We start from the raw sequence: 12,122 nt of genomic DNA, 5'->3' as shown, positions 1-12,122 counted from the left end.
TTTGAAGTCTCAAAATTCAAGTAATTTTGATATCCAAAGATTTACAAACTCTCAAAAACCCTAAATGCCCTAAAAACTCACATTTATAAACTTTGACCTTAAAAATTCTATAAAAATAATCATGAACCTTATAATATGATCTTATAACAATTAAAATTATGAAAATGCATTCAAGGAAAATGAAATTTAACTCATTAACATTTACCCTTAATTTATAAACCAAAAATCAAGAGTTTTATGCATAAAAACTAGGTTAAGGTGCACATTTTATAAAAAGTTGGATATTTTTATAAAAGATTTGAATTTTTATAAAAGAAACAAGAGAGAGGGAGCCTCTCCTCCCCTAAAATCGGATCCCTCTCTCCCCATATCTCTCTCTCTCACACTCTCATTCTCCAACACACACATCTCTCTTCTTTCTCTCTCTAGAAAACTCTCTCTACCTTCTCTCTACTTTTTCTCTCCAAACACCACTCCATTCTCTCTTCCTCCCTCTAAAGAACCAAGAAATATTCCAGAAAACAAACCCAAGAACACTCCTCAAACTCGAAATCTTCATCATCTTGTGGTATTCTTGAAGGTAAAATCGATTTCTACTTCACTTTTCCTTCAAGTTTTGCTCTTTTCTTACACTTTCTCCTTCTTCATCTTCTTCAAACTTGTTTTCTTTTTGTTAAAATGGTTTTTAGAACATGATGGATGTGTTTTAACACCATGCATGTATGATAAACAAGGTTGCATGTTCATGATCTTAGTGCAAAAATCGATTTTAAGGATTAAAACATCAAACTCAAGTTAAGAGTTTTTGAGAAACAAAATTTTCTTCATAAATGCATGTATACATTTTGATAAGTTTTAATCTTTTGATCTTTGGAAACATGACCAAAATATGAGGTTATCATGATATATTTAAAATACTTCAAAAGGTTTACTCAAGGAAATGATGAAAACTCACTTTTCTAACCAATCATCATGCATGCAATCTGCCAGATTTCTTTACCTGACTTTAAACTGTCATATCTCACCCATTTCTTAGCCAAAATTCGTGATTCTTTTTCTAAAATATAATATTTTGAGTTAGCTTTCAAACCCATCTGACCTCACTGAAAAATTCCAAAATTTCGATTTTTACCAATTTTTACAAAACTGTTGCTCAAACAACACTTTCCTTATAAACATTTGTTTTGTGTTGCATGTTCAAAGGACTTATTCATCACTAAAAATCATTCAAAAATTATTTTGAACTCTTAATATCATGTATTAATAGGTACAAAAAGATCTTGATTCAAAAGTCTTTGTAACATGTTGCAAAAATTGTCAAAGTAACATCACTAATCTTTACATAAATCACAAGACCCAAGTTTTCTCTATAATTTATTGAGCCTTTAGGCATGGTGTTCAACATCAAAAATAAGAACACAAATTGTCATTGTTATCAAATTGTATGAAGATGCATTCTGGAAATTTTCAGCTCAATATATATTTTCTTTATTTTTATATGAAAATAATAAGAAAATAAGGTGTTAAATCATATAAAATACTTAAGCTAGTAAATAAATTATGGAAAAATTCTTGGATGATCCTTTAAGTTAATAAACATCTCCCATTAAGTTTCATCCATTTTTGTTACTGTTTAATATGGTTTTGAATTTTCTTTTTGTTTAGCTCTAATAAATCATAAAACCACATTAGGGAATATAAAAATGGTATCTAATAATTTTCGCAGCTTATACTCTCTGTGGAACACTTAGAAAAATATTTTCAGAATTTTTCATAGTGTATTCCTATTTTTCTCCGATTTTTGTATTTATAATGGACTAAAAACAGGAAAAATAGTTTTACTCATCCAAACATTATGAAAATTTACCAGAACACCTTTTAGTACATTAGGATGCTACATAAAAATTTTGATGATTTTTCTCTTCTGTATACTATTTTTCTTCTATTTTCCCAAGATTAAATACACTTAAACCCAATTTTTATTAGAATACATACACAAAAATCATAAAATTGGGATAAACAGTTTAGAAATTCATTTTTATATTTTTCCTAGCTTAATAATGACTAATAACAGCGTTACAAAAATTTTGGACAATTTTGGAAACTATTTTCTATTTATTTCAATTTTTATTAGAATAAATGCTCAAAAATCATAAAATTGGGTTAAATTGTCTGGAAATCTATTTTTATATTTTTCCCAGGTTAAGTACGTGTAATGACATTACTATAAAAAGTTTGGGGCATTTTCTTAACCGATTTCTATTTTTCATGAATTTTTATATATTTAGAGAATTAAATATATGAAAAATGGTTATGCATATCCATAATCCATGAAAATTTATCTAGAAGTCTTTTAACATAAGTCGAAACCTATACCAATTATTCCTCAATACCTCTTCATCGTCTTCGTACTAGAGTTACAACTATGAAAAAGTGTTTCGATATCGACACGAATGATAATTGGAGCATCGCGTAAGGAGGTAGATGAGTCGCTACTAAGTAATCATTTGGATACCATTGGTGGGCATTCGACTCACGAGGAGACACGGAGGTTTAACCCATACGTGAGACCTTATTACTACGCTACGATTTAGCTCTAAGTTGTTTCCACCTTGAGCTTAAAACTTAACATTGGATATCCATTTGACCTCTATAAAAGGTCGTAAACTGTATTGAGACCATAAAACGTTTTTCAAACAATTTTTCTTGTCCTTTATCTTGGGGGAAAAGACATCGGCACTCGCCTTAGACTCGCATTAGTATTTAGGTACGATCAGCTACACTAACATACTTATTCCTTACTTCTTAATCTTCCATCGAAAAATTATTTCGCTTCATCGGTTTTATTTATCATCGATAAAATATTTTATAACCACTTCAGTCAACTTAGTAGACATTTCCTAACAATGTAAGCCATATTCTCGCTAAAAAAAAATATTTTGACAACTTGCTTTAATTTAACACTTTTCTTCAAAACTCAATTTAACCAATATTGGTTTTAACATTGCTATTTCAATTTCATTTCAATCCATTTCAATGGATAGATGTGCTTTTAAGGGCATATAAACCATTTTAAACCTTGATTACCATTTTGACACGTTTTCGAAAAACTTAGAAACATTTTCTTTTATAAAAGTGTTTAAATTATATGCTATAAAACTTAGACATATGACATTGAAGTTCATATTACGTGTAAAAGCTTCATCGGATCTTTCAAACGAGTTTTGTTTTGGCTCTTTTGACCATTTTCTCATTTAGGCATTTTACTTTACTTAAATGTGTTTTCCTGAAACCCAACATGGTATTTTTACAACTTTCTAATTCAAACATGTTTATAAGAAATCTCTAATTCCTACATTTCCAACATACCTCATTTATTTATTTTATTTCAAATTACTTTTATACTTTGTAAAGTTTCTAAAATTTAAAGCATTGCAAAACTTAGTGTTCACTTTTAAACTTCCAGTAACGCACTTTCGACAATGCACAATTATTCATCTAAATATGTTAAGTCTTTACCTTATCCGTTTTAACCATTGTTGGACTCTAGTCTAAAAGGTCAACACTATCAGATTTTCAATTACCAATTGTAGTGCTTCTTCTTTTTCACAAATGGATTTTAATTTAATAGATAACTCATGAATTTTTAGCAAACACTTTAAAACTCCCACATGACTATGTAACCATCAACATACATCAAATATTGATGTTTGAAATATATCTCAACCTGGTTTTAAATCTACCTATATGTATTATTCTTAAAAGTTTAACAATAGCAATCATTGTCGCTGGTACCTTCCTTTCTATCCCCCACACTTGATTTCTTGCTCTCCTTCTAATTTTAGATATTGCACACCCACGATAATAACATAATACATTGACTAACTTTGTTTCTGTCTATTCTGCTTCTCGTGGTATCATGTTCGTACACATACAGACTAGAAGTCTACCCTTTCGTTTTGAGCGATTAATATGTGTATAGTCGTGACACATAATTTTGATTTAGTCAACTTTGATATATTCAATTACGCCTTTTATCATATACATCTTGTTTTTATTTTGAAATCTACTATAAACAAATGATCCTTATTTATATTTGCTCTTTCGTTCTAAATTCAAAAACTTGATATAAAATGCAATTTTCATTGTAAGTTTTCCTTATAATTAATACACAAGATGAATACTCGTATGCTTATCATTTTTCTATATTCAAAAATTATATGTGAAGGATATGTTTCCTTATGTTTTTCTTTTCTTTAAAATACATCAAAAGCTTTGAATTTTACGATTATCTATTCTCTAAATGATTGTTTTTTTAGAAACACTAAACTAAGAGTGTACTATTTTCAAAGATTGACATTTTTACACATTTCTTAAAATAGTATTTTACTTTGCAATTTTCAGTGAGTTCCTAAACTCTCAAACTTGTTTTCATAAGTATTCCGACTCCTCGTAAACTTGAATTTGTCCTGACTTAGACAATTGGACAATTTCTCAAAAATTTAATACAAATATTTCTATACAAATTCCTTTAATGGCGACTTAAACCTTTAACCTTAATTAATCTTTATATTATTTTACTACTTCGTTGGATCGCCACACATGTATCTTCATTATCTTGGAATTATTGAACATTTTGATAACAATGAGATTTTTGATCACTTCTAAACACTTAAAATGCTATATACACAATGTGATTTAATTTATCATAAATTTTCTTCGCCTCCATTTGCACCAATGACTCTCTAAATATATTTATTCTTCGAATAAGGTTTTATTATTGTAAGAGTAACCGTAGTGGTAATTATAGCCTCGGAGATGCTCAATCATTTCGTAATTTATTTTGTCGACGACACTTAATTAGCCTTTACATTTGAGATGTACCAAAACTTCGTTGCCTACCCTTAGTACGTATTTTTAAGAACTTACCCTCAATCGCTTCTCTTTCATTCATGCCACCCCTTCTTATTTCAAAATATATCTTTTCCAGATGTAGTAGCCAACCCGGAAGTGAACAAATTGTTCCTAATCTCTTCTTTATTAGGCGGCAAATTCACACTTAGTGCTAATTTAGAATGCAACTTAAAGATCAATGCGGATTTAACGCTAAATGCAGTTGGTGCTTCGGAAAAAAAAATTATTATAACTCTCTTGATTCAGATAATATCTAATTAAATAATCTTTTTCAACTAGGTCGCCATGGTTGGATCATGATTTCCATGATCCTAATTTCTCGCAATCTAGACTGTAGAACTCGAATTAAGGAAACATTACTTTGATTATAGCTAAAGAACTGGGCTCTTCCCTTGGAGAATTAACCCAAAATAATCAAAGAACACTTCAAGTCACCACCTCCCGAATGATACAATTGTATTCGGCTGAGTTCTAATAGAATACGTCACGAATTTAATTTCGGGACGAAATTCTTTCAACCGGGGGAGACTGTGACAGTCGTCAAAATTCGAATCGGTTTTAGATTTGACTAAACTTAGTTGCACATATAGGCACTACACATATTAGACTTAGAAACTAGAAGCTAAGTTATAACCTACTAGAAACATGGAAACAATTAGAATCAATTGATAGTGTGCATAGATTTCACATTGATATGTGAATTCTATAACTACTTAACTGTAGAGACTATCCATATTCGGGTCATTCTTTGACTCGAACACCATTTCATGAATCATATTCACACATCATGCACTTGACCTAGAAGTAGAAATTAGGTCAAAGTCTCATAGAAACTTAAGTCAAAGTTGAAGAGTAGGACTAGTATACTTGATTCCTCAATTTCGTTTGAATCTCGAAATCACTACATAGAATGCCAATAAACCGCTAAAAATAAATTACAAACAATATTTCTAATTTGAATAAGAGTTATGAAACTCTAAAATAGTTTGAAGTCTCAAAATTCAAGTAATTTTGAAATCTAAAGATTTACAAACTCTCAAAAACCCTAAATGCCCTAAAAACTCACATTTATAAACTTTGACCTTAAAAATTCTATAAAAATAATCATGAACCTTATAATATGATCTTATAACAATTAAAATTATGAAAATGCATTCAAGGAAAATGAAATTTAACTCATTAACATTTACCCTTAATTTATAAACCAAAAATCAAGAGTTTTATGCATAAAAACTAGGTTAAGGTGCACATTTTATAAAAAGTTGGATATTTTTATAAAAGATTTGAATTTTTATAAAAGAAACAAGAGAGAGGGAGCCTCTCCTCCCCTAAAATCGGATCCCTCTCTCCCCATATCTCTCTCTCTCACACTCTCATTCTCCAACACACACATCTCTCTTCTTTCTCTCTCTAGAAAACTCTCTTTACCTTCTCTCTACTTTTTCTCTCCAAAAACCACTCCATTCTCTCTTCCTCCCTCTAAAGAACCAAGAAATATTCCAGAAAACAAACCCAAGAACACTCCTCAAACTCGAAATCTTCATCATCTTGTGGTATTCTTGAAGGTAAAATCGATTTCTACTTCACTTTTCCTTCAAGTTTTGCTCTTTTCTTACACTTTCTCCTTCTTCATCTTCTTCAAACTTGTTTTCTTTTAGTTAAAATGGTTTTTAGAACATGATGGATGTGTTTTAACACCATGCATGTATGATAAACAAGGTTGCATGTTCATGATCTTAGTGCAAAAATCAATTTTAAGGATTAAAACATCAAACTCAAGTTAAGAGTTTTTGAGAAACAAAATTTTCTTCATAAATGCATGTATACATTTTGATAAGTTTTAATCTTTTGATCTCTGGAAACATGACCAAAATATGAGGTTATCATGATATATTTAAAATACTTCAAAAGGTTTACTCAAGGAAATGATGAAAACCCACTTTTCTAACCAATCATCATGCATGCAATCTGCCAGATTTCTTTACCTGACTTTAAACTGTCATATCTCACCCATTTCTTAGCCAAAATTCGTGATTCTTTTTCTGAAATATAATATTTTGAGTTAGCTTTCAAACCCATCTGACCTCACTGAAACATTCCAAAATTTCGATTTTTACCAATTTTTACAAAACTGTTGCTCAAACAGCACTTTCCTTATGAACATTTGTTTTGTGTTGCATGTTCAAAGGACTTATTCATCACTAAAAATCATTCAAAAATTATTTTGAACTCTTAATATCATGTATTAATAGGTACAAAAAGATCTTGATTCAAAAGTCTTTGTAACATGTTGCAAAAATTGTCAAAGTAACATCACTAATCTTTACATAAATCACAAGAACCAAGTTTTCTCTATAATTTATTGAGCCTTTAGGCATGGTGTTCAACATTAAAAATAAGAACACAAATTGTCATTGTTATCAAATTGTATGAAGATGCATTCTGGAAATTTTCAGCTCAATATATATTTTCTTTATTTTTATATGAAAATAATAAGAAAATAAAGTGTTAAATCATATAAAATACTTAAGCTAGTAAATAAATTATGGAAAAATTCTTGGATGATCCTTTAAGTTAATAACATCTCCCATTAAGTTTCATCCATTTTTGTTACTGTTTAATATGGTTTTGAATTTTCTTTTTGTTTAGCTCTAATAAATCATAAAACCACATTAGGGAATATAAAAATGGTATCTAATAATTTTCGCAGCTTATACTCTCTGTGGAACACTTAGAAAAATATTTTCAGAATTTTTCATAGTGTATTCCTATTTTTCTCCGATTTTTGTATTTATAATGGACTAAAAACAGGAAATATAGTTTTACTCATCCAAACATTATGAAAATTTACCAGAACACCTTTTAGTACATTAGGATGCTACATAAAAATTTTGATGATTTTTCTTTTCTGTATACTATTTTTCTTCTATTTTCCCAAGATTAAATACACTTAAACCCAATTTTTATTAGAATACATACACAAAAATCATAAAATTGGGATAAACAGTTTAGAAATTCATTTTTATATTTTTCCTAGCTTAATAATGACTAATAACAGCGTTACAAAAATTTTGGACAATTTTGGAAACTATTTTCTATTTATTTCAATTTTTATTAGAATAAATGCTCAAAAATCATAAAATTGGATTAAATTGTCTGGAAATCTATTTTTATATTTTTCCCAGGTTAAGTACGTGTAATGACATTACTATAAAAAGTTTGGGGCATTTTCTTAACCGATTTCTATTTTTCATGAATTTTTATATATTTAGAGAATTAAATATATGAAAAATGGTTATGCATATCCATAATCCATGAAAATTTATCTAGAAGTCTTTTAACATATTTAGAACCAAAATCTGAAGTTTGGTAATTTTTATTTGTTTAGTATTTTTCATGATTTTATGGTTATTCAAGAAACTAAAATGGTGAAAAATAGTTAGACAAATCAAAAATTCAAGAAAATTTATCTTGATGTCTTTGACTTCAATTAAAACTGAAATGCAAAGTTTGGGAACTTTTAGAACTAAATTGATTTAGTTTTGAATATTTAATCATTGGAACACCTCTAAAATGTTAAATATTAACATTTCAATAATGGAAATTTTCCACTTAAATTGTTATATAACAATTGATTCTTTGAAACTTAATTTCCACAGAAAAATGTTTGTAACTTATCAATATTAAATTTTGACACATTATTGGCATATTTCTATTGTAGTAGTAAGTATACTAGTGTTAGATTTCGATTAGAGACTCACTAGCGAATACCATTATTGTAGGAATCGGTAGTGGTACACGTGGAACGTAGTTCAAGGCACCATTTGCATCATCTAAATGTATTGTGAGTATTCACGCATTCCCTTATTTTTGGTTTTTATGTTTTGGGGTGGAAAAGCATGTCCCGAAAAACTATTATTTGAATGTTGTATTTAAATTGATTTGTATCAAACATGATTGTTATTTTATTACTATGTCTCTCTATGTATGTCTATGCAACACGGAACATGAGAACTTATCGTACTAAGGCCCTTCCCTTATCTCTAACCATTAACTCTTTGAGCCAATGGACATTATGGATAGCGCTATTAGGAATTGACAACTCCTCACTCGCCCTATTGCTGGAGTGCATGATACCATATTCATCTATGGAACGATAAGCATAGATCTTGATAGGGCTTTAGTCATAGGTTTGGTTGAGACTCATTATTTGCTCATACACATACAAACTCGTTTCTCGTTATAGCAATAAACTTGTTATTAATTATAGCAATGAACTTTGTTTCTCATTACAACAACGAACTTTTATTACTGAAAACTTATATACATGTTTTAGCAATGAAATTGTTTGCTCCTTGTAGCAACGAAATTGATTGCTCATTTTAGCAATGAAACTTGTTTACTCGTTTGAGTAACGAACTTTATCTTCCATGAGAATATGAATGTTGCATCTTATTTGGGCAACATACTTTATCTCTCATGATGACAAAGAACTTTGTTTTTACAAACTTATTTACTCATTTTAACAATATACTTTTATTATTGGAAACTTTTATCAAAACTTTGATTTCAATTCATGGAACCAATATTATTTTGTTTATCTGTGAGTACTCACCAACTATTTTTATAGTTGACGCTCGTTTTACATGCTTTTTCAGGAATCATCGACTAAGTGGCACTTAGGGACACTTCACTTTTAGGAGCATTCGCATGTGTTGTATTTCAATTTACATTGTAATTTATTTTAAAAGTTGTTCAAACCCATTGTAAAATTGTAATGATTTTTAATACTATGGTTGGTGTTGTCTTTTAACTTTTGCTATGAAACCCTTTATACTGCCACGCCTCGTGTTTCCGCTTTAGCGGGGTGTGACATACCCCAACACCTTAGTGATTTCAGTTGCTTAAGGCCGAAATAACCTCTTAGTGGGTGCTTCAAAACCGAAAATACCCAAGAATCCAAATCACTAGGACCGAAATCACCTTTGTGGGGGAGTTAGGACCGAAATCAGAAAGGGTACAAGGTGATTTCGGTCATGCCTTGGCCGAAATCACCACCTTGATTCATTCCTACTGTGATTTCGGTTTAAGAGAAGTAAAAGATAAGGATAGTTGACTTTGTGATAGGATATTTCATCAGTTTCCCATGAAATGTTGTCCAGCAGTATCCCAAGTATTAACCAACATATAACAAAGTAAACATCACCTCATCTCTTTTCCTTTTTATACAAGACAGAAAACCACTCCCTATCTCATTCTTCAACTTCTTTCATTTCCCTTCATCCTTTCCCACAAAGAATGAAACCCAAGCTTCCAAGGATTTAAATCTCCAAGATTATTCTTAGTATTTTGGTAAGCTTTTCTCACTAATCTAGTGTTTTAACACACTTTTACACTAGTCTTATTTTATTTATACACATTATTATGTGTTAAAACTCTTAGGATAATATCATTTCCAAGGAAGTTCATCCACCACATTCAAGTGTCTAGGCTTGGAAATCTTCACACCATCTCCTTAAACAAACCACAAAATCCACTCAAGGTGAGTTCATACCCCCACATTTTCAAATTTTTCATGTTTTAGGGGGGGGGGGGGAATACAAGTAAAACTTTGTTTATCACACAAATATTTACATGTTTTCATCTTTATGTTGAATATAAGATATTATGTGCATAAGATATGGTTATCACTAGCTTTTCTACAAATATTTGTGATATATATTAGTTTTGAAATGCAAAACTAACAAAACAAACACACTCTATGATATAAAATCATAAGAAAATTTATGATTTGCAAAACTACATGGTTTTTGGAGCTTTTTACTAAAATATAACTTTTATAACAAAAAGGAATACATTCTAGTTATTTCACTATTTTGTGGGTTACAACCCAAAAATATAATGTTTTGACCTTACATTTTGAAACTAGACAAGATAATTACTATATATTTATATAAATGATTATATAAATGTTCTTGACAAACAAACATGATAAACTATAATTAGTTTAGTTTGGGAGTCACAAAACTACACTGTCATTTCGGTAGAAACATATGATTATTTAAAGGTATAATTATTTCATTCACAAGAAAACGAGTTTTCAGTACGGTAGACATAAACTGGTTGATACTGGTTGTGAGACATTCGGCTTCACCGTACCCACCAGAGTACACATACTAAGACCTGCATTATAACCAGAGTCTCTTAGAGGGAGAGCGTGAAACTTTTGTATAGATCTATACGGGATTGACAACCCGGCACCTAAGTTGTTAGCTACAGTTAGACCGGCAGGTCTGGGTTGACAAATGTCGTAAACAGTACCGACGTCCGAAGCACGTCATTCAGGCAACTAGTCGTATTAGTATGGTTATAATAACACATGGAGTATTAACAAACATTTGGTTTATGGGCTAGCGTACACTCAAATAGTTTCACAAAAAGATAAATCTTACTAAAAGTATTTTCCAATACCACACCTCTTACACTTTAGTCTTGGGTTAAGACTCACAACGAGGATAACATGCATCCAAGTAGTTTTATATAATGATAAAACTTACTAATACTACTTTCCAGTACAACATTACTTACATTTTTAGTCTTGGGACTTTAAGACTTACAACAAGGATACCATATATTCAAGTAGTTTTATATAAAGATAAAACTTCATAACACTACTTTTCAGCACAACATACTGACATTTTTAGTCTTTAGACTTACAATTCATTGTAAAGAAAATATTGGGTTTTCTGGAAGTATACATTATCATTTTACGCGAAACAGTTACAAAATCATTCTCATACAAAATGCTTATGAACTCACCAACTTAATTGTTGACACTTTTCAAAATCACTTGTATTCTCATGAAATCAGTAAACAGGTAACCACAGTTTTTTGGTGGATGGGACGTTGTCGCATCACGTTATTTACTTTTGTCATATGCATATGATCTCATGTAAACAATGTTTTTGAGTACAATGTAAACATATTAAATATTCAATACAATGGTTGAAATGTTTTGATCTCTATTATTCAATTGTTATGATACTGTACATGAAGCCATCCGCCCCTAGACGTTTCCGCCGTACTGGTTTGGGGTGTGACAGATGTTGCTTAACAATATGTGTGAAATCATCAATGGAAAATTGATTGATGGGAGAGATAAGCCAGTAATATCAGCCTTAAAGTACATTAGGGAGTATCTGATGAGG

The sequence above is a fragment of the Lactuca virosa genome, chromosome 5, assembly GCF_052849685.1.
Source record: "Lactuca virosa cultivar CGN04683 chromosome 5, Lactuca_virosa_CGN04683_v6, whole genome shotgun sequence".
In the NCBI taxonomy this organism is placed as follows: Eukaryota; Viridiplantae; Streptophyta; class Magnoliopsida; order Asterales; family Asteraceae; genus Lactuca; species Lactuca virosa.
Note: the sequence above shows the minus strand (reverse complement) of the source record.